This window comes from Scylla paramamosain, chromosome 48 (assembly GCF_035594125.1).
Source record: "Scylla paramamosain isolate STU-SP2022 chromosome 48, ASM3559412v1, whole genome shotgun sequence".
NCBI classification, from domain to species: Eukaryota; Metazoa; Arthropoda; class Malacostraca; order Decapoda; family Portunidae; genus Scylla; species Scylla paramamosain.
In genome coordinates this window covers 4,396,335-4,416,233 of record NC_087198.1, presented here as the reverse complement: position 1 = coordinate 4,416,233, position 19,899 = coordinate 4,396,335, and the positions used below count along the sequence as shown (strand labels likewise).

Here is a 19,899-nt window from a genome sequence, read left to right as displayed (position 1 = left end):
GTTACAACACGCCTCCCTCCTTATGCTCGCGCGTCCTCCCGCGACTGGTTACTTAGCTAGGTGTTCGTTCCCTCATCCGTGGATGTGGTGCAGGGTGTGGGTTTGGAAGGCCCACTTCATGCTCCCGGAACCAGGGGAGCCATCGGTGCGGCCCTCATCCACGCCCACGAACACCAGGGTGATCCCAACAGCCAGCATTGTCAACAGCCAGTTGTACCTGTCCATGTCCTGTGTGGCTGATACCTTTATCAGGAAGTGCATGTTATTTCTACATTGTGTCGAGACAAAAGTACCCATCCATAACTCCTGGGAAGGCATATATTAGCAGAATTCATAACTTCCGAGTTTAGAAATAGAGCCTTTGTGGCGAAAACAAAATATAAAATTCAATATCTTGACCAGGAAGAGGAGATATCAACAATCAATCATATTTTTTTTCTACAATAGTTATATCGTAAGCCAGGAAAATCAGTTCTGAGTATTTTTAATATGACTACAAGTCTGATGCAGTCAGAAAACACTTATATTTATAAAGAAATAATGGTAGGGAGGTCATCCTGCAGACATCAGGTGTCGGCAGGAATCTCATCTCTTAGAGGAATAAACATTTCATTATGTGTTTAAATAATGTGCAGAAGGAGCAACAATAATTATCTAAAAGCATGTACCTTCATCATGGTTTTTAATCACATCATAAGATCAATATGAACTACTGCAATGGACGTAATAGCCAACTGGACAATATCAGAATCTTATATATAAGTAATGACTTCCCTTTATCCATAGACACAAATATTTTCATCTCATTTATATTCTCTCAATCATTTTAAGTAGCAAATTTTGACATTTTAGCACAAGATGAACGATCGTTAATATTTTAAGCACATCACTAATTGGAAATTTAACATTAACTTTTCCTTCCTCGCTTTTTGAAAATACAACACTGAAGCAATTATGCATCAAATTATCTGAGTCTGCGTTGCGTGCAATGTTTTTTTTTCTTTTCCTTTTCTTCAGTTGAGTATTTTTCTTTTCTATCTCGGATAATTTTTCGATCATTCATATATATATATATATATATATATATATATATATATATATATATATATATATATATATATATATATATATATATATATATATATATATATATATATATATATATATATATATATATATATATATATATATATATATATATATATATATATATATATATATATATATATATATATATATATATATATATATATATATATATATATATATATATATATATATATATATATATATATATATATATATATATATATATATATATATATACGAGTATATGAATGATCGAAAAATTATCCGAGATAGAAAAGAAAAATACTCAACTGAAGAAAAGGAAAAGAAAAAAAAACATTGCACGCAACGCAGACTCAGATAATTTGATGCATAATTGCTTCAGTGTTGTATTTTCAAAAAGCGAGGAAGGAAAAGTTAATGTTAAATTTCCAATTAGTGATGTGCTTAAAATATTAACGATCGTTCATCTTGTGCTAAAATGTCAAAATTTGCTACTTAAAATGATTGAGAGAATATAAATGAGATGAAAATATATATATATATATATATATATATATATATATATATATATATATATATATATATATATATATATATATATATATATATATATATATATATATATATATATATATATATATATATATATATATATATATATATATATATATATATATATATATATATATATATATATATATATATATATATATATATATATATATATATATATCACGCATCAGTGTATACTTTCTTTCAATTATATGAAAAATCTCTCCATCATATTCCATCATTTAAGGTCATCCACACATGATAACATTGCTATAATATCATGTTTTTTTTTTTTTTCCCGGGAATGTACTTCACCTTGATGTCAGCTTGTGCCATCAGTGTCATTTTGATATACTACACTGTGCGTCTAGCTGTAGACAGTACCCACTACAGGAGGCTCTGGTTTCTTGAAAACAACTTGTTACCCAACACGTAATTCTGTTTATTGAAATCGTTATTAATAGCAAGGAAGGAGAGGGCTTTCTCAGTGGTGCACTTGTCTATTTCAGTACTATGCACTTGCATTATCTCTTATTCTGATTTCAATTTATGAAACAGCACGAATTTTGTAAATCATCATTATAATAGTACGTGATATACGACTCTGACCAATGTCTTAATTTATCAAGATGCCCTTCCATAATCTTCGTAATCCTCATCAAGTCATTATCGCCGAATTTGCAGTGTATTTGGAGTGTGAGCTACAGAAGTTGCAAAACAGTTGTTCCATCGCCCCACTCTTAACTATTCTAACATAAACAATTCTCGCCATTTACTGGCGGCTAATTTTCACACTGCGAACTCAGACTTACGTTACCTTTTAAGACTTCTTCAACCTTATCTCTTTATTATTTTAAAAATCTACTCCTCTCTTTGCGATATCATTTAATATTTTTTACCACATATCATTGTACTTTGCAAGAAGGCAGATCAGCATGCTATCGTCTTTTAATACAGACAGTTGTTGTTAACTACTTTTTGTGAATATACAGTCATGATTCCGTATGATTAACATGTATTTACCTTTCCACACTATTTATTTTTTTGTTACCATATGCTTAAATTCTCTTTACTCAGTCTGTCTACAAATCATTGATCTAATTGTAATTGATCTCATAGCACAAGCAGAAGCTGCAGTGATAACCTGATCTATCTCGCATTTCGTCACTGAGAGAGTCCCGTGAGTCAGAGTCTAACTAACAGTCCTTCTGTTGCATGAGCTACCACCGTTCCAACAGTGTTACCTGATTCGATGACCTCTCCCAGTACTTTACAGGGACCTCAGTATCCTAATTCTTCCCTTTATGTTTCTTAACACATAGCTGAGAGTTTTGTTAATGCTTCACTGAAAAATTTCCTCTGTCTTCACCCCTAACATTTCCTTTTATGTCCAGTCGCCTTATCAACTCAGTTTACTTATGGCTTATTTAGGCCTGGAAATCACACATACGCTTCCACGGTAATTTTCATATACCTTTAATTTATTCATATCAAGTACTTACATCAGCTGTGAGGACAGCTCTTTTTTTTTTTTTTAGTTTTCGTTTATTTTATTTATTTTATTTATTTATTTATTTTTATTTACTTATTTATTTTTTTATGATGATCATACAAACATACATCACCCTTCAGAATTTTTCAACATTATTTGAGACACTCGCTTCTGTATCAAAGCTACTACTTATATATTGTTAATTTTTCGGCTCGTATGTTTCCTCCATTAAAGTTATCGTCTTGTTTCTCTTCACTTGCTTCTCTCTGTAAATTTCTGCTTAATAAATCCTTTCCATTACGTCTCTTAACAACTAAATTTTCTCGTATCAAACAGACTCTGCCATTTGTAGAATTAAGTGTTTACAACTCAATCTTATCCTCATCATCTTCTGTACAAATCTCTAGCACCTGCGTTCCATGTCCCAGCTGAATCTATAAGTAACTTGTTGAATTTAGAATACTGCAAGTATAGGATGTGGCAAATGTGACATGAGAGTTGTAATGATTTGTTGCAATGGATGTTATAATTACTTGTTGTTGAGTCGCCTGCTAAATTTGGTCTACCGTCCAGAAGGCAACAATATTCCTTTTTTTTTTTTTTTTCTTTTATACCAGTTACTATGACAGCACCTATGACATGCTGTAGATTTTTATTTTTTTGCCATATGTGCTTCCCTGCTTCACAAATGTACGCCGCTGGTGAAACAAGTACGTAACTGATGACCATAACAAGAGGACATAATTTCTTGATCTCATGAGCAATATAATCCTTTGAACATATTACATTTTTTTTTAATCAGAGCAAGACGGTTTAAGCAGTCAAATAATCATGAAGTGTGTGGGAGTGAGAACTTGTGTGACGATGATTTGCGAGCAACACAGACGCAGAATGTATAACAAATCATTATAACTCTCGTGTCACTTTTGCCACATCCTATACTTGCAAAATTCTAAATTTTGCAATATATATATATATATATATATATATATATATATATATATATATATATATATATATATATATATATATATATATATATATATATATATATATATATATATATATATATATATATATATATATATATATATATATATATATATATTTTTTTTTTTTTCTGATGTGACCAAAACTTCTTTCTTATTATTTCAGTACATCACCAAATTTAGCAGGCGACTCAACAACAATTAATTATAACATCCATTGCAACAAATCATTACAACTATCGTGTCACATTTGCCACATCCTATACTTGCAAAATTCTTAATTTTGCAATAACAGTATGATAATATCTCTCTCTGCAGTGTCAATCTATACAATGCTATCTTTGCAACATTATCCTTTGCAATATAAAATCCCAATGCTGCCACCAGTGTCGTGCTTATACATTGCACGATCTTGATGCATCCCTAATCTATGAGACTGGCTTTTGTGTTTTCTCGGAAACGCTTAAACTTTTTTTTATAATTTTTACTTAATTTGTATTATATACATGTATTTTCACTATGGTAATCATATACGATTTCTGACAACAACGATACACTACAAAAAATTGTTTTGTCTCTCTTAAAAATAAAATTCCATTAAATATTTCAAACACTTCACATTACAGTTCCGATTCAAATCACTTCACATATTTAATTATCAATGACAAATCACACCCTACACAAACCTCGCAACTAACATTCAATGAGGAACACATCCTACACCTACTCAATCCGTCTTTGTCAATATATAACACAACCATTTTATTCTGACTGCATAACGACTGTCTGGCTCTCCTTATAGGTACTGTGATTGGAGGAGGCAGGAGGCACCTGCCGAAACGATAATTACTCCCAGTGAGGTCTAAAGCACAGTTCAGGGGGTGCTGTGAACTAATCATTAAACCCCAGCTGTGACCTCACTGAACGTTTTCCTTTGTGTCTCACAACACAAGGGGGCAGTCACAGTCTGCCCTCTAAAGACAACTCTCTTCCTCCACATAAAACTACAAGCACCTAATAACACACACCCTTTACTCAAAATTTCAAAATTATCATGGCGACTCCTACACCAGCCTCAGAGTCCTCATCTAGGGAGGGAAACATAAATGTCTTCAGCTCAGACTGCCCTTCTGAGAACGACCCTAAGAGATTTGACAAACCCCCTCAACTTTTTTTTTCATTAACTTCTGCAACATTGGTGGTCTAAGATCTAATTGTCAATTTGTAGAGCATCACGTCTCCTCTTCTAAACCTCTTCTTGATTTACTCACTGAAACTCAGGTGTCTGAGGCAACGGACAATAGCCCCTCTTCTGTTCCTTCGTACATTCTCTATCTTCATTTTTAATCCCTAGCTGGATGTTGCGCATATGTGCGCAACGACTTAACCTGCTCTTGTGCCCACGCTCCTGAATCTTCCGAGTTTTACACCATCTGGCTACGAATACAGAGTCACTCTCAAACTAAATTTATCTGTACTGTATATCTCTTACCTAACTCCTTTGACTATAAGAGATTCTTTGACTACTTAACTTCCAAAGTGGAGAAAATTCTGACTCTCTTCCCTTTTGTAGAGATGTCCATTCTTTGAGACTTCAATGTTCACCACCAGCTTTGGCTTTCATCTCCCTTCACTGACCATCCTGGTGAACTAGCCTTGACTTTGCTATCCTCAACTACCTAGAGCAATTGGTGCTACAACCTACTCATAATCCTAACTGTCTTGGAGATAAGCCCAACATTCTTGACCTTTTCCTGACCTCTAATCCTTTTGTTTATGCTGTCATCCTCTCTTTTCCGTTAGGCTCCTCCTATCACAATCTCATTTATGTATCTTGTCCTACCTATCCAGTTACTCCTCAGGATCCCCTTAAACGAAGGACCTGAGGATGTATTTTGCTAATTTTCCTTGGAATGACTACTGCTTCCATGTCAGACACCGTTCTTTGTATGCCGAGCGCATAACAGAGGTGATAGTGTCTGGCATGGAGTCGTACATTCTTCAGTCTTTTTCTTGACCTAAACCTTCAAAACCTTGATTTAATACAGATTGTTCTCGTGATATACATGATAGAGAGGTGGCTCACAAAAGGTACTTAAGCCTTCCATCACCAGAATCTCATGCACTTTATGTTTCTGGCCGGAGCCATACCAAGTCTGTTCTGCAACTAGCCAAAAACTCCTTCACTAACAGAAAGTGTCAACAAGATCTAACTTTTCTAGTGACTTCTGGCATCTAGCCAAAAATATCTCCAATAACTTTGCTTCTTCTTTTTTTTTCCTCCTTTATTTCAATCAGATGGCACCACTGCTATCACATCTATCTCTAAAGCTGAACTCTTCACTCAAACCTTTCCTAAAAACTCTACCTTGGACGATTTAGTGGTTGTTCCTCCCTCTCCTCCACCCTCTGACGACTTCACAATACCTATTAAAATTCTTCACAATGATGCTCTCCATGCCCTCGCTGGCCTAAACCCTCGGAAGGCTTATGGACCTGATAAGGTCCTCCATATTGTTCTCCGAAAGTGTGCCTCTGTTCTTGCGCCTTGCCTAGTCAAACTCAACTCTGTCAACATCTACCTTTCCTTCTTGCTGGAAGTTTGCCTATATTTAGCCTGTTCCTAAAAATGGTGACCTTTCTAATCCCTTAAATTTCCTGCCTATGTAATTTTTTTTTTAATATAACCTCAATGGGAAGATTCTTAAACATCTATCACTTCACAATCTTCTATCTAATCGCCAGTATGGGTTCCATCATGGCCGCTCTACTAGTGATCTTCTGGCTTTCCTTACTGAATCTTCGTCATTCTCTTTTAGAGATTTTGGTGAAACCTTTGCTATTGTCTTGGATATATCAAAAGCTTTAGATAGAGTCTGGCATAAAGCTTTCATTTCCAAACTACCCTCCTACGACTTCTATCATTTTCTCTGTAACTTCATCTTAAGTTTCCTTTCTAACAAATCTATTGCCGCTGTGGTAGACAGTTACTGTTTTTCTCCTAAATCTATTAACAGTGGTGTTTTTCAGTGTTCTGTCCTGTAACCCACTCTCTTCTAATTATTCATCAATAATCTTCTGAACCTGTCCACTCCTATGCTGATGATTCCACCCTTCACTTTTCCACGTCTTTTCATAGATGTCGAACATTTCAGGAAGTAAACATTTCACGCAGGGAAGCCACAGAACGCTTGACTTCTGATCTTTCAAAAATTTCTGATTGGGGCAAAGCAAATTTGGTATCCTCAAAAACTCAATTCCTCCATCTATCAACTCGACTCAAACTTCCAGACAACTATCCCCTCTTCTTCAGTGACACTCACCTCTTCCCCCCTTCTACACTGAAGACCCTCAGTGTGTCCTTTATTTATAATCTGAACTGAAAATTTCACATCTCATCTCTAGGTAAAACAGCTTCTGTGAACTTGGGTTTTTTGAGACATCTCCGCCAGCTTTTATCACTCCCCTCAGCTAAAAACTCTGTACAAAGGCCTTATCCATCCATGTATGGAGTATGCTTCACATGTCTGAAGGGTTCCACTAATACCACTCTTCTAGACAGGGTGGAATCAAAAGCTTTTCGTCCTATCAACTCCTTTCCTCTAACTGACTGTCTTCAGTCTCTGTCTCTCTCTCTCTCATTGCCACAGTGTTGCATCTCTAGCTGTCTTCTACCGATATTTTCATGTTAACTGCTCTACTGATCTTGCTAACTGCATGCTTGCTGTCCTCCTGCGTCCTCGCTGCATAAGACTTTTCTCTCTCTCTCTCTCTCTCTCTCTCTCTCTCTCTCTCTCTCTCTCTCTCTCTCTCTCTCTCTCTCTCTCTCTCTCTCTCTCTCTCTCTCTCTCTCTCTCTCTCTCTCTCTCTCTCTCTCTCTCTCTCTCTATATATATATATATATATATATATCCACTCATTCTTCTATCCATCCATCAATCCTTCTATTCACCCTATATATCCATCCACCTACCCACTCATCCAGCCAGCCATTAATCCATCATCTCATCCATGCATCATTACATCCATCCATCCTACCATGTTTTCACTCCTCCCTCCAACTATCCGCCTCTCTACCCATCCATCCATCCATCCATTCATGTATTCAATCTTCCTCTTATTCATCCACTCCTACATCCATCCACTCATCCATCTACTCCTCCACTTATCCATATATCCATCCGTCCATCAATCTACTCACCCATTCATCCATTTATCCACTCATTCATCTCTCATTTTATCCACCCATCCATCCTTCCATCTATCCATTCATCCATCTACGTGTCCTTCATCCATTCACCCACTAATGGAGTCATCCATTCTTCTACCTATCCATCCAATCATACATCCATCCGTGTATCCTCTCATTCATCCACCATTACATCAATTCATCAGTCCATACATCCATCCACATCTTCATCCACTCGTCCATCCAGCCAGCCTTTCATTCATATAACCACTCATCCCCACCTATCCACCCATCCAACCGTCTATCCATCTATCCATCCGCTCATTCATTCATTTATACATCCATCGATCTGTTCACTGTTCCATCCATCCACCTTCTCATCCATCCATCTATCCACTCATCCATCCATCCACTCATCTATCATCACATCCATCTATCTGTTCATCCATCCATCCACTCGTCTATCCATCTATCCATTCATCTATCCATCCAGCCATGCATACATCCACTCGCCCATCCAACTGTCGTGGTCCGAGATATTGCGAGGAATTGCTTTATAAAGGCTACTGGAAAACTCAAAAACATTTTCATATTTCAATTGATCACTAATAATCATTTACATTTCTTACAAGTCAAAATTTGTCATTCGCATTAATTTTCAAGTAATCTAAAGTTTTTAGGTGTCACTTTGTTTGTTGAACACATTCATTGATCAAGGCAATCACCGTGCAAAACACAGACCATATCAAATGCATCTTCACAACAACTATTCAATCGGCGCCATTAATGTTCAGTTATAAAAACACACGTGACATCAGGAACACATCAGTTACTATAAACACTCTCCATAACGAAGTAAATCTTCGTACACCATACAAACCTATCATACCAAACATAAAACATCAGTTAAACATCCTACTCCTCCTTTAATAACATCATTCATTTATACTCGTAGACTGCATTACGCTTTCAAGCGCCACTTACTTTCAAGTTATTCCGTCCATCTCAGCCCCTCTCTGGTCAAGCCCTCTCTGCTTCTGTGCCTGCTACTCTCTGCTACTCTCCACTACTGAACTATTCCACTGTTACATGCTATACATAATATGCAGTCGTTTGGCACTGCCTGTTTCTCTCAGAAATTTTATCTTTATTTTCATAACATTTTACACATCTCTGAAGCCCTGGGGTCATGAGGAGGCCCGTGTGAGTGTAATAATAATAATAATAATAATAATAATAATAATAATAATAATAATAATAATAATAATAATAATAATAAACTGCCAGCAACTGCCTAAATTATAATTTAGGCAGTTAACAAACTGACAATGTACAGTGTGTGTGTGTGTGTGTGTGTGTGTGTGTGTGTGTGTGTGTGTGCGTGTGTGTTGAATAATACAGTAATTGTTGTACGGTACCGTCTGATTGTAGTTCTATGAGTGTGTGAAGGAGAAATTGAGTTGGTTACTTGGGAGTAAAGTTCGAGGTGCGAGTGCCTGTCGCCTCTGTGCCTGCCTCTGTGTGTAGTGAGTGTATTGCACGGGAACTTGTGTACTGCTGTGTGATACATGGACACACGGAAAGGAGTGTTTTCCTCTCTCTGCTCTGTGTGATTGTTCTGAGAGTGACTGGATGAAGCAGCGCCGCAGCAGCTGTGCCCAGCTGCCCGGGTGAAGTCCTCCTCCTCGACGCTCGTGTTTCCCATCTCGCAGCGTGTGAGGCGCCCCATGCCTGCTGTGAGGGTTCGTTTCAATATACGAGTAATTTGTTTTTCCTGTAAGCGCTTCTGTGGCTCATTGCAAACATTTCCTTGTGGCCAGATAGTGAGAGAGTCCCGGTGTGTACCAGCCTTGTGTTTGTGCGTCTTTTATTGCTTTATTTAATCTTGCAGTACGTGTTTGCATTGCCTTCACGTGTAATCAGGTGAAGTATCTTGCTTTACTTACCAAGCTTGTGTTTCTGCAGCAGAGATTTCAGGAAGTCTATGTTTTTCGCTTTATTGTTAAAATTTTATAAGATTTGTTATATCAATAATAAAGAATTGATAAGGGAATCTTTATTTTCACTTATTTACTGTGGTGAAATTGTTTATCACCACGAATTTTTTTTTTCCAGGATGGATATAAACCAGCCTCCAGCCATTCAGCCTCCAGCCACTCAGCCAGCCAGCCAGCCTCTATCCAGTCAGCCAGCCAGCCAGCCAGCCTCGAGCCAACCAGCCAGCCATCAACCCAGCCAGCCACCTATCCAGCCTCAAGGTGTCACGTAGCCTCACGTGACATGAAGACACTGTTTGGAATTGCTGTTGGGGAAAGTAGCTGGAGCAGAGATGCGTATGCTTGTCTGATGTGTGTGTGTGTGTGTGTGTGTGTGTGTGTGTGTGTGTGTGTGTGTGTGTGTGTGTGTGTGTGTGTGTGTGTGTGTGTGTGAGTGACTTGCTCTCCTCATGTTTGTCACACCTCTGAGGATCACACACTTGTTTAGCGATGCCACGCATTTTGTTGTCTGAAGTGTTAAAACATAACTAATGATTCATACAGCTGATAAGTAACTTGCTGGTGAAATATAAGCTCTTTCATTGTGAACACAGATTCCACGTGACTGCCGCGTAAGGAGACGAGTCTGGTACGCACGCCCACGCCCACAGCTCTCCTCTCTGCCGCCTGACCGGCGCAGGAACGAGCCACTCAGCCCCTCTTGCCGGCTCCCACAGGCATCATCATTATTAAGACTCGGAATTTTTTTGTATTCGTGGCATAAAAGACCATGTTTTTTTTTTTTTTTTTTTTTTTTGTATTTACGCTCAATAAATGACTAAGATTGCTTGTAATTCGCAAGTATTTATTTTACCTGATTCCTTCTAAGACAGCGCCATCAAAATGTGACTGATTTTAAAATTATTCCACAAGATGTACAGAGTCGGTGAGGTGACAGAAGAAGAGTCCAAGATTTTGGAAAAGTGTGTTAAAAGACTGGAAATATAAATTAAAACAAAAATAAATAAATAAATAAATAAAAAAAAATAGGAACAAAACTAAAATTTTCATTTTTACTTTGTCATAAATAAACGAACAAATATAAAAACACAAAACAGGAAAAAAAAAATGCATAGTTATATTTAAAGAATCTTTAATAAACTGAGGGAGACACACAGCAAGCAATAAATATAAAGAGATCCACGGAATTTGAAGAAAAAGGATGAGAAGAAGAAGAAAAAAAATATATAGAGATGAATAAGTAAATAAACGTAACAGACGAAGTATTGAGGAGATGTAACAGAATAATATGTGTATTAAACAAGATAAATACATGAATATCACACAGGGAATAACGAATGACTTCATACAAGGGAAATAAACAACAAAACAGATAAAGAGAATAACAGGGTGCACGTATAGAATAAGATGAATACATGAATAACACACAGGAAATAATGAATAACTTCATACAAGGATAGAAAAAAAAAGTCACCCGGGAAGAAGGAACATTCATTATTATCACTGCTGCTCAGCCTGGCTGGCGAGGAACTCATCAAAAAGCCTGAACATATCTAGAATGCGTGGAATAACAAACATCAACTCACAAACGACTCATACCAACACGAGGAATAAGAGATAAATGAAAAACAAACCCACAAGAACAAAATAATTGCCTTCATCGCAAAGCCACGAAACATCAAAAAATTCAAGTTTTGCACAAAATTCAACCAACAGCAGGCCATAAGTGCGGGTGTTCCTCGTTCTAGGGAGGGGAGGGACACAGGGCTGGAATGGGAGGGGCGGCTACTACATTATAGGGGGGCTGTTACTCTCCCATTCATAGATACCATGGTGTCCATTCCTAACTTTCATGGTGTTGAAATGAATTATTTCCGCTTGTTTTTCGCTGATGTTTCTTGAGACGAATTGAACTAATTTGTTTGAAAATTAGGTAAATATTTTAAGCTTAATCCCTTAAAATTTTATGTTTGAAATCGAGCTTGAAATGCGTAATTACTCTTAAAACTTCGGCAATATTGGCTTATAAGTGAGAATAAGACGCGTGGCAGTCTTGGTTTGTTGGCAAAGGGTTCAAATGCCTGAACTCTGGCCAATAGCAAGCCAACAGTAGCTCATAAGATAGGGTGTTGTGTTCGTTGACAGTAGGCGTGTCTGGGGGGTGAGAAGCAAGACTATTGTACTATCTATTTAAGTAATTAGACTATTAATGACGAGTGTGGAGTTTTTTTTATATTTTTAGCATTTGTTGGCAAATTAGGCGGTTTTAAAGGAAAATGTTTAGGATTTGGCAGTTTTTTTTTCTCATGTCTTATGGTTAAATATTATTGTTTTTTTCTAGTAGTATTGTTATAGATTAATTAATTTTATTTTGGAGAATGTGTTTGCTTACGTATTTCCGCTTCTATTAGATAACTATCGTATATCTGTTGAATTAAGCCTTTTTCTTGTATATTTTCACAAGTCTTGATTTAGTTATTTTTATCTACTGTTTCCTATGTGTTTAGTTAGGTATTATTGCTTCTTTATCTCAAATATCGTACACTATCTAATAATTATCGTGCATCTGTTGACTTGTCTCGTATATTTTTCGCTAGCATTGTTTTAGTTTAATTCTTTGGTATATGTGTTTCGTTAAGTATTGTGAATGGGGAATAAAATAAGTCTAGGGTATAATGAAAGCTTTATTTCCTTTACAAATACGATAAAGATAGCGAAAATGTATAATAAGGCACAAATAAAGGCGGTAACGCTTTCATGCCCACCGTAACACCTAGCTTCTTTCATGAACAGACCCAATTGCTACATTTCAGGCTTAAAGCTCCATTTTGTAAAGTGACAACACAGGGTAAATGTACAAGAAACACGTTATTGCCTTTACAATAAAAGTAAAAAAGGAGTAGGTCATAAATAAAGCCTTAATTATGTCTTCTCTGTCACTCGTAATTCCCTTTAATCTCATGTGCCATGTCTTGTTACAGGTAGCAGGCGGATTAGTGCATGAGGAGTAGAAGAAACTTTTTATTGCCTTTAGAATGAAGGTGTAAGCTTCAATAAAGGATAAATGAAGTCTTGTGTGTTCCTTGTCACTAATCTAGTGATTCCCTTTTATCTCATCTGTTTGCTCGTATGCTGTTACAAATAACTTCTTCTTTTTCTTCTTCTTCTTCTTCTTCTTCTTCTTCTTCTTCTTCTTCTTCTTCTTCTTGTGTTGTTACGGCTACCCTTTGTTCTGTTTTAACTATGAATGGTTCTCGTGTCTCTCTCTCTCTGTGTGTGTGTGTGTGTGTGTGTGTGTGTTCGTATGTTAGTTTGGTGAACGAGCTATTTACGTACAAACTGTCTGAAGGTAACATATCGTTAATGTTATTTTCCTTAGTATTCCAGTATTTCTGGAGCGATGGTTTACAGAGGCGGGGCTGTGGTTTGGCGTGATGTCAGGCTGGAGGAGAAATGGCAAAGATGCGTGAGGTAGCGACGTTGGGACAGAACGATGAGAGCACTCACCACGTCTGTCTGACCTTACCAAAGCAAAAACAGCCACTCCACCGGGGAGTCGTGCAGCTCTGTATGCTAAATCTTCTTTAGTATACTTATATAAGAAGACTGCGTTTTATTACCGCCTTCTCCCTTCCCATAGCTGCCTCAAATGGACTAGCTTCCCCAGTAGTCACCACCTAAGTGATTGGGTGCAGTGCTTAGTATAGTTTATAAGATTCATTTGAAATTCTTGCTCTCTTTACGAAACGGTCATAGCACCAGTTACACATAAGGGTCATCAGTCTGCATCTCTCATCCACAGACAAGGATATATTACAACAACTATTTCCAGCAGCTGGGAAAGAATTGCCAGCTACGTTCCCGGGAAGAACAGTTGCAATAAGCGATAAACACCAGGAGAGTGGAGGACCTCTCACTGCTACACAAAGTACTCGCCTCCAGAAAAGGGGAGGAGTCACGTCTAAATATATATATATACTGAGTGCCTTGCAGGGAAGTACACTCATAGGCAGATTAATGGAGACCCCTGAAAGCTATATGTATAGACAGGGGCGTACTGCGGTAAGTGACTCAAATAACCCTTGAAGCAACTGGTCCACTAGCTGTAAACCCCTTCCCCGTCTCCTGCAGGTAGTACGTGCCTGTCTGTACGTCTGCCTTTAGTAAAGCGTGGACTGTGACCCACTAGAACGTGAGAACACTGCTTAGAGCGACGTCTCAGGCGATGACACACGCCAGAGGTGAGAGGGAAGAACGGGGAGACACTCCACCCAACCCTACCGACTCACTCACTCACTTCTAGTTGCCAAAAAAAAAAAAAAAAAAAAAAAAAATACTCTACGGAAAATTCTTCTGTTATGACCACAATTTTCGGCCGCTTCTCACAGCTGCTGCAATTTGACTACCTCGCCTGAACTACCTCCCAAGTGATTCAGTGCAGGGCTCAAATTGGGGTGTCCAGGGATCCTCGTAACTCCTGCACTCTTTTCACAACTGGTTTTAATGCCAGGTCACACTAATGAGATCACCAATATCTTTTACAAACCCACATACAAGGAAGTAATACAACATCTACAACAAACTCCAGCCGCTGGGCAAGAATCGCCATCCACGTCTAGGGAAAAAAAAAAAAAACTTTATAACAAGCAACGACTCATATATGGTCGAGGTACAAAACCCCGCTGCACTGTCCCCCTCGTATCGAGTCCTCCCACTGTCTGACGGCGTATTATAGCAGCCCATTCGCCCGTAATAGCTAAGTATTGTCTGTCGTCTGTGGTGAAGCAACACGCACAAAACAAATGATGTCATGTATTGAAATTAGCCTCCTTTATACGAAACTATAAAGAGGTGCCATTCATTATGAAGCGCAGACTGTCCGACGCGGCTCTTTTGTGTTCACTGGAATGGCTGCGAGGCGCGGACATCCGCTGATTACAGTTTATAACTGGGCTATGAAAGAGGTGCAAGGGATGAGAGAAACAACTTCTAATTTTGTGTATTACGCTGAGCTGGTGTACCCTTCCTCACCTCATCCACACGTCACATCACCCACACCCTCCACTCATTCACCCACCCATTAAACTACCCATTTACCCATCCACCTACCCATCCACTCACCCATCCACACAAACTCCCATACACAACCTATCCAATTATCCATGCACCTACACACCCACAAACACATCCACATCCCAATTACCAACCTACCCATCCACCTACCCAATCACTCACCCATCCACACGCATCCGCACACCAATTCACCCAGTCACCCATCCAAATACCCACTCACTCATCTACCTACCCAGTGTGTGTGTGTGTGTGTGTGTGTGTGTGTGTGTGTGTGTACCGCTACCTACCCTGCTGACGTTTGTGTATTTTCAAGGTGTTTTGGGAAGGATAGGGATGTTGTTATTGGTGTTGTTGCTGTTGTCTGAGGGTGTTTTTGCCATGTTGTTCTGTTTTCTGGGTGTTTATGGGACGGTGTTTCTGATATTTTGGGCTATGTTTTGTCACAAATTATATAGATGCCCAAGCTGGCTTCACTGCAAATTTAGGCGTTCCAGAAATCGTCTATCTGGCGCTGTTATGTTTCATCAGTGACCAAGAAATCAAAGCTATATGTATTATCTTTGCCGCTAATCATTGGTTTTAGTAGTCAGTGGCTGAAATGGATAAGGCCAGCCTTTAAAAAGTGGTGACTGAAAAACCGTGTCGGCAGCATCTTGAAGCTTTTGTTTCGATGTCATGTAATCTTATTTAATTTATGGATGTGTGGGTGCGTGTTTACATATGTGTGGGCGTGTGTGTAGGTATATGTATACGTACAGGAATGTGCAAATGTTTGCGTGCACGTGTAGCTTTAATTGGGTGTGTGTGGGCGTGTATTTCCTTACGTAGGCGAGTGTGGAAGCAGGTATGGTTTTATGTGGGCGTGTGTTTGGATGTATCGATACGTATATGCGTGTATGAATGCCTGTGAGTGCGTGTGGGTGTGTGGACTTGGATGGACGTGCATTTCCTTGTGTTGCCGTCTGCTGAAGTATGTATGGCTTTATGTGGGCGTGTGTATGGATGTATGGTTCCGTACGGGCGTATAAAAATGGCTGTGGATACTGCATGCGTGCGTATATGGACGTGTGTTGGCGTGTGGTGAAACATGCATAGCTTTGTGTGGCGTGTGTGGGCGAATAAGGCTGAGATAAATATAATGGTACCTGCGACCAGTGATGGTCGTCATGTTTGGTCGGCCTGTTTGTTTCTGATAGCAGTGTAATAATAATAATAATAAAAATAATAAACGGTTTATTCTTTAAGCTGTCAACAAACTGAAAATGTACATTGGGGGTGGGGAAATACTTGACATTAATCCTAAAGGTAAGACAAATCTAGAAGGGACTATTGATTGATGGCTCGCACCATGGTGGGAATCGCACTGAGTCTGTACTGGTCCGTACGTGGCGACTTTAGGGGCGTTATCTTGTTGTGGTGTCTCGTTGCACGGGCCGGGCGAGGCGCGTCAGGCGGCAGCATGTTTCTGAGACGTGGATGATGCAGAAGTCCCCTTCCAAACTTCTCCAGAGCCTAGCGGTACCTGGTGGATAGTCTGGACAGGCTCAGGGTGTTCAGGGCTTCTTTATAGGTGGTGTATGCAGGGCCAAGGATGACCCTGCACGCCCTTTTCTGCACACTCTCCAACTGTAGCTGTTGAGTTTGTGTGAGGGAGGAGGACCACACTGGGGAGGCGTACATGAGTTTGGGGAGGATAAAGGTAAGATACACCGCCACTTAACTCATCTGTCGGCGTCCCGAGCAACCTGAGTCTGCGCAGCATGTACAGCCAGTAGGTAGCTGATCTTATGGTGCTGGCGACATGCTGCTTCCAGGTCAGCTGGTCGTCCACCATGACTCCGAGGAGCTTGGCACATCTGACCACCTGGAAGGGGGTGAGGGCCCACTGAGAGCTGGAGAGGGGGCACTGGTACAGAGGAGGTACAGAAATGCATCACCACAGTTTTGCTGTGGTTGATGGTCATCCTGCTCTCCTCCGTCCACGTCTGCAGTCGCTCCAGAATCGTTTGCAGTGGCGAGTAGTCCGGGTTCTTGGTGGAAACTGGGACGCCCACGGTGCAGTCGTCCACATACTTCCAGCGATGGGGGGTGTCAGTGAGGGCGTCGTTAATGAAGAGGAGGAAGCATTGAGGACCCATCTTGGTCCCCTGGGGGACTCCACATGTCAGCTGTTGGAAAGTAGAGACAGAGCCCTGATAGCGAACTGCCTGACGCCTCCCTGTGAGGAAGTCGGCTAGCCACGCTATCAGGTTAGGAGGGAGACCCAGACTTACTGCCTTGCTGATGACAACAGTGTGATCAACAAGACCAAAGGCTTTTTTGAAGTCCACAAAAGCAACAGCTAGAGAGGTTTTTCGCTTGTCCAGGTGGCTGTGGATGAATTCAAGGAAGCTGGTCAGGTAATGCGAGGTAGAGGTGGCTTTAATATTTCCAAACTGTCTGATATCCACAGTATTACAGATTTTGGTGTAGGCCCAGTCATATGCAAAATCTTCACAAATAAGGCTAGGGATGGAGGTGATAGAGACTGGCCTGAGGTCATTGAGTGACTGTGGACTGGAGGTTTTGTGGATGGGGATGACGTAAGATGTCTTCCAGTCCTCGGGGCAAGAGTGTTGGGAGAGTGAAGCGTTTATTATGGAGCATAGCGGTGTTCCTAGCTCTACAGCAAATTCCTTGTAAATTTTTATAGGGAGGTCAGTGGGAGTGGTGGATTTTGGTTTGAATTTGAGTATTCTCTTAAAAACATCCACCGCCTAGACACTGGGGGGATGAGAGGGTGCCGGAATATAGGCAGGAAGCAGAGTGGTGTGGACAGAAGGAAAGGTTTAACAGATAGCAGCAAAGTGATCGTTCATCTCCTGAGCCGCGAGAGTAGCAAGAAGGTGTGAGGTGCAAGGAAGAGACGAAGTGTGCTTTTGTAGGCCACACAAAGCTTTGATCTTAGCGTACCACTGTCTGTTGTTGGTCAGCTTGAGGTGGTGTATCTTGTCTGGGTAATAGTTTGCCTTTGCAGCCTTAATCTCCCTGATCACTCTGTTTCTTAGTTTCCCGTATAGGATCGGGCAGGAGTGGAACGCCCAGGTCCGCTGACGCATGAGTCTTTTAATGCGGGGTGTCATCCAGGGAGCATCAGACGAGTGCGTTGTGACGTTCTTGGTTGGGAAGTATCGGTGGAAGGCTTCTGTGGTGGTGGTGACGTAATTTTGCCATTTTAAGTGGACGTCCTCCACATCCAGCAACTCGGTCCACGGGTGTTGTGTCACCCACTGCCCAAACTCCCTCATGGCTGAGTCAAGCATGGGGCGGTGGGTTCTGGTGACCGCTGACCGCTAGGGTCGAGTTGGTGGGTGTGGGTGTCAACAGTATGGAGAGGTGGGTGCTCCGTCCCATGGGAGGCAGCGGCTTAGGAGGCGAGTACTGCTGGCCCAGGTCTGTCAGTATAAGGTCGAGGATGGCTTGCTGGTGGGTGGGGAAGTCCACGAACTGGGTGAGGTGTAGCCTGTGTAGGATGATATAGTTAATATCTAATCTGTTAAAGTCTCCACAGATGACCAGTTTGGCGGCAGGATACCTCACCCTCAGGGCATCAGCAGTGTCGATGATGTGAACGGTGAGTAACTGTGCTGTGGTGGCTCGTTGGGGATGGTACATGACGCACAAGATGATGGAGGCCGTGTTGCTTGGGTGGCAAGGGGGCGTGACTCTCACCCACAGGGCCTCTACACCGGCCGGAATATCGACAGGGAGGAGTGAGGGGCTCAGGGTAGAGCGGCAGAAAACGGCCACTCCCCTCCCCTGCGTCCTGACCTCAGTTGATGGTAGAGCTGGTACTCCTGCATTGTGCACAGCTCAGGAACAATCTGCCACGCCTCAGTAACCGCTATAATGTCTGCATAAGTAGAACTAACCACAACAAGATAACGCCCCTAAAGGCGCTGCAAACGGACCGGTACAGACTCAGTGCAATTCCCACCATAATGCAAGCCATCAATCAATAGTATTTCCCTCCTAGATTAGACTTACTTTTAGGAATAATGTTAAGTTTTTCCCCACCCCCTATGTACATTTTCAGTTTGTTAACTGCCTAAATAATAAACCGTTTATTATTATTATTATTATTATTATTATTATTATTATTACACACACACACACACACACACACACACACACACACACACACACACACACACACACACACACACACACACACACACACACACACATACAACAGACACACAGAGCACATACACACACACACACACACACACACACACACACACACACACACACACACACATACAACAGACACACAGAGCACATACACACACACACACACAACACACACATACACACAGAGACACACACAAACTCACACACACACACACACAAACACACACACACACACACGCACACAAACACACAAACACACACACACACACACACACACACACACACACACACACACACACACACACACACACACACACATACACACACACATATAACAAACCCACACACATAACAAACACACAC

The 19,899-nt window shown here is 40.2% G+C and overlaps 1 long non-coding RNA gene across 3 annotated transcripts in view; it reads left to right on the top strand.

The window, feature by feature from the left end:
* The window catches only part of LOC135095215 (uncharacterized), a 41,760-nt gene extending 30,569 nt beyond the window's left edge, over positions 1-11,191 (top strand). Inside the window, exons 5-6 of one of the 3 annotated variants that reach the window (XR_010264141.1) lie at positions 10,409-10,607; positions 10,884-11,191. This is a non-coding gene — a long non-coding RNA (uncharacterized LOC135095215). Of the gene's footprint in view, positions 1-10,408; positions 10,627-10,883 lie in introns of all 3 variants that reach the window. The other 2 variants (XR_010264139.1, XR_010264140.1) reach the window with 2 other exon arrangements.
* Positions 11,192-19,899: the final 8,708 nt, after the last annotated feature.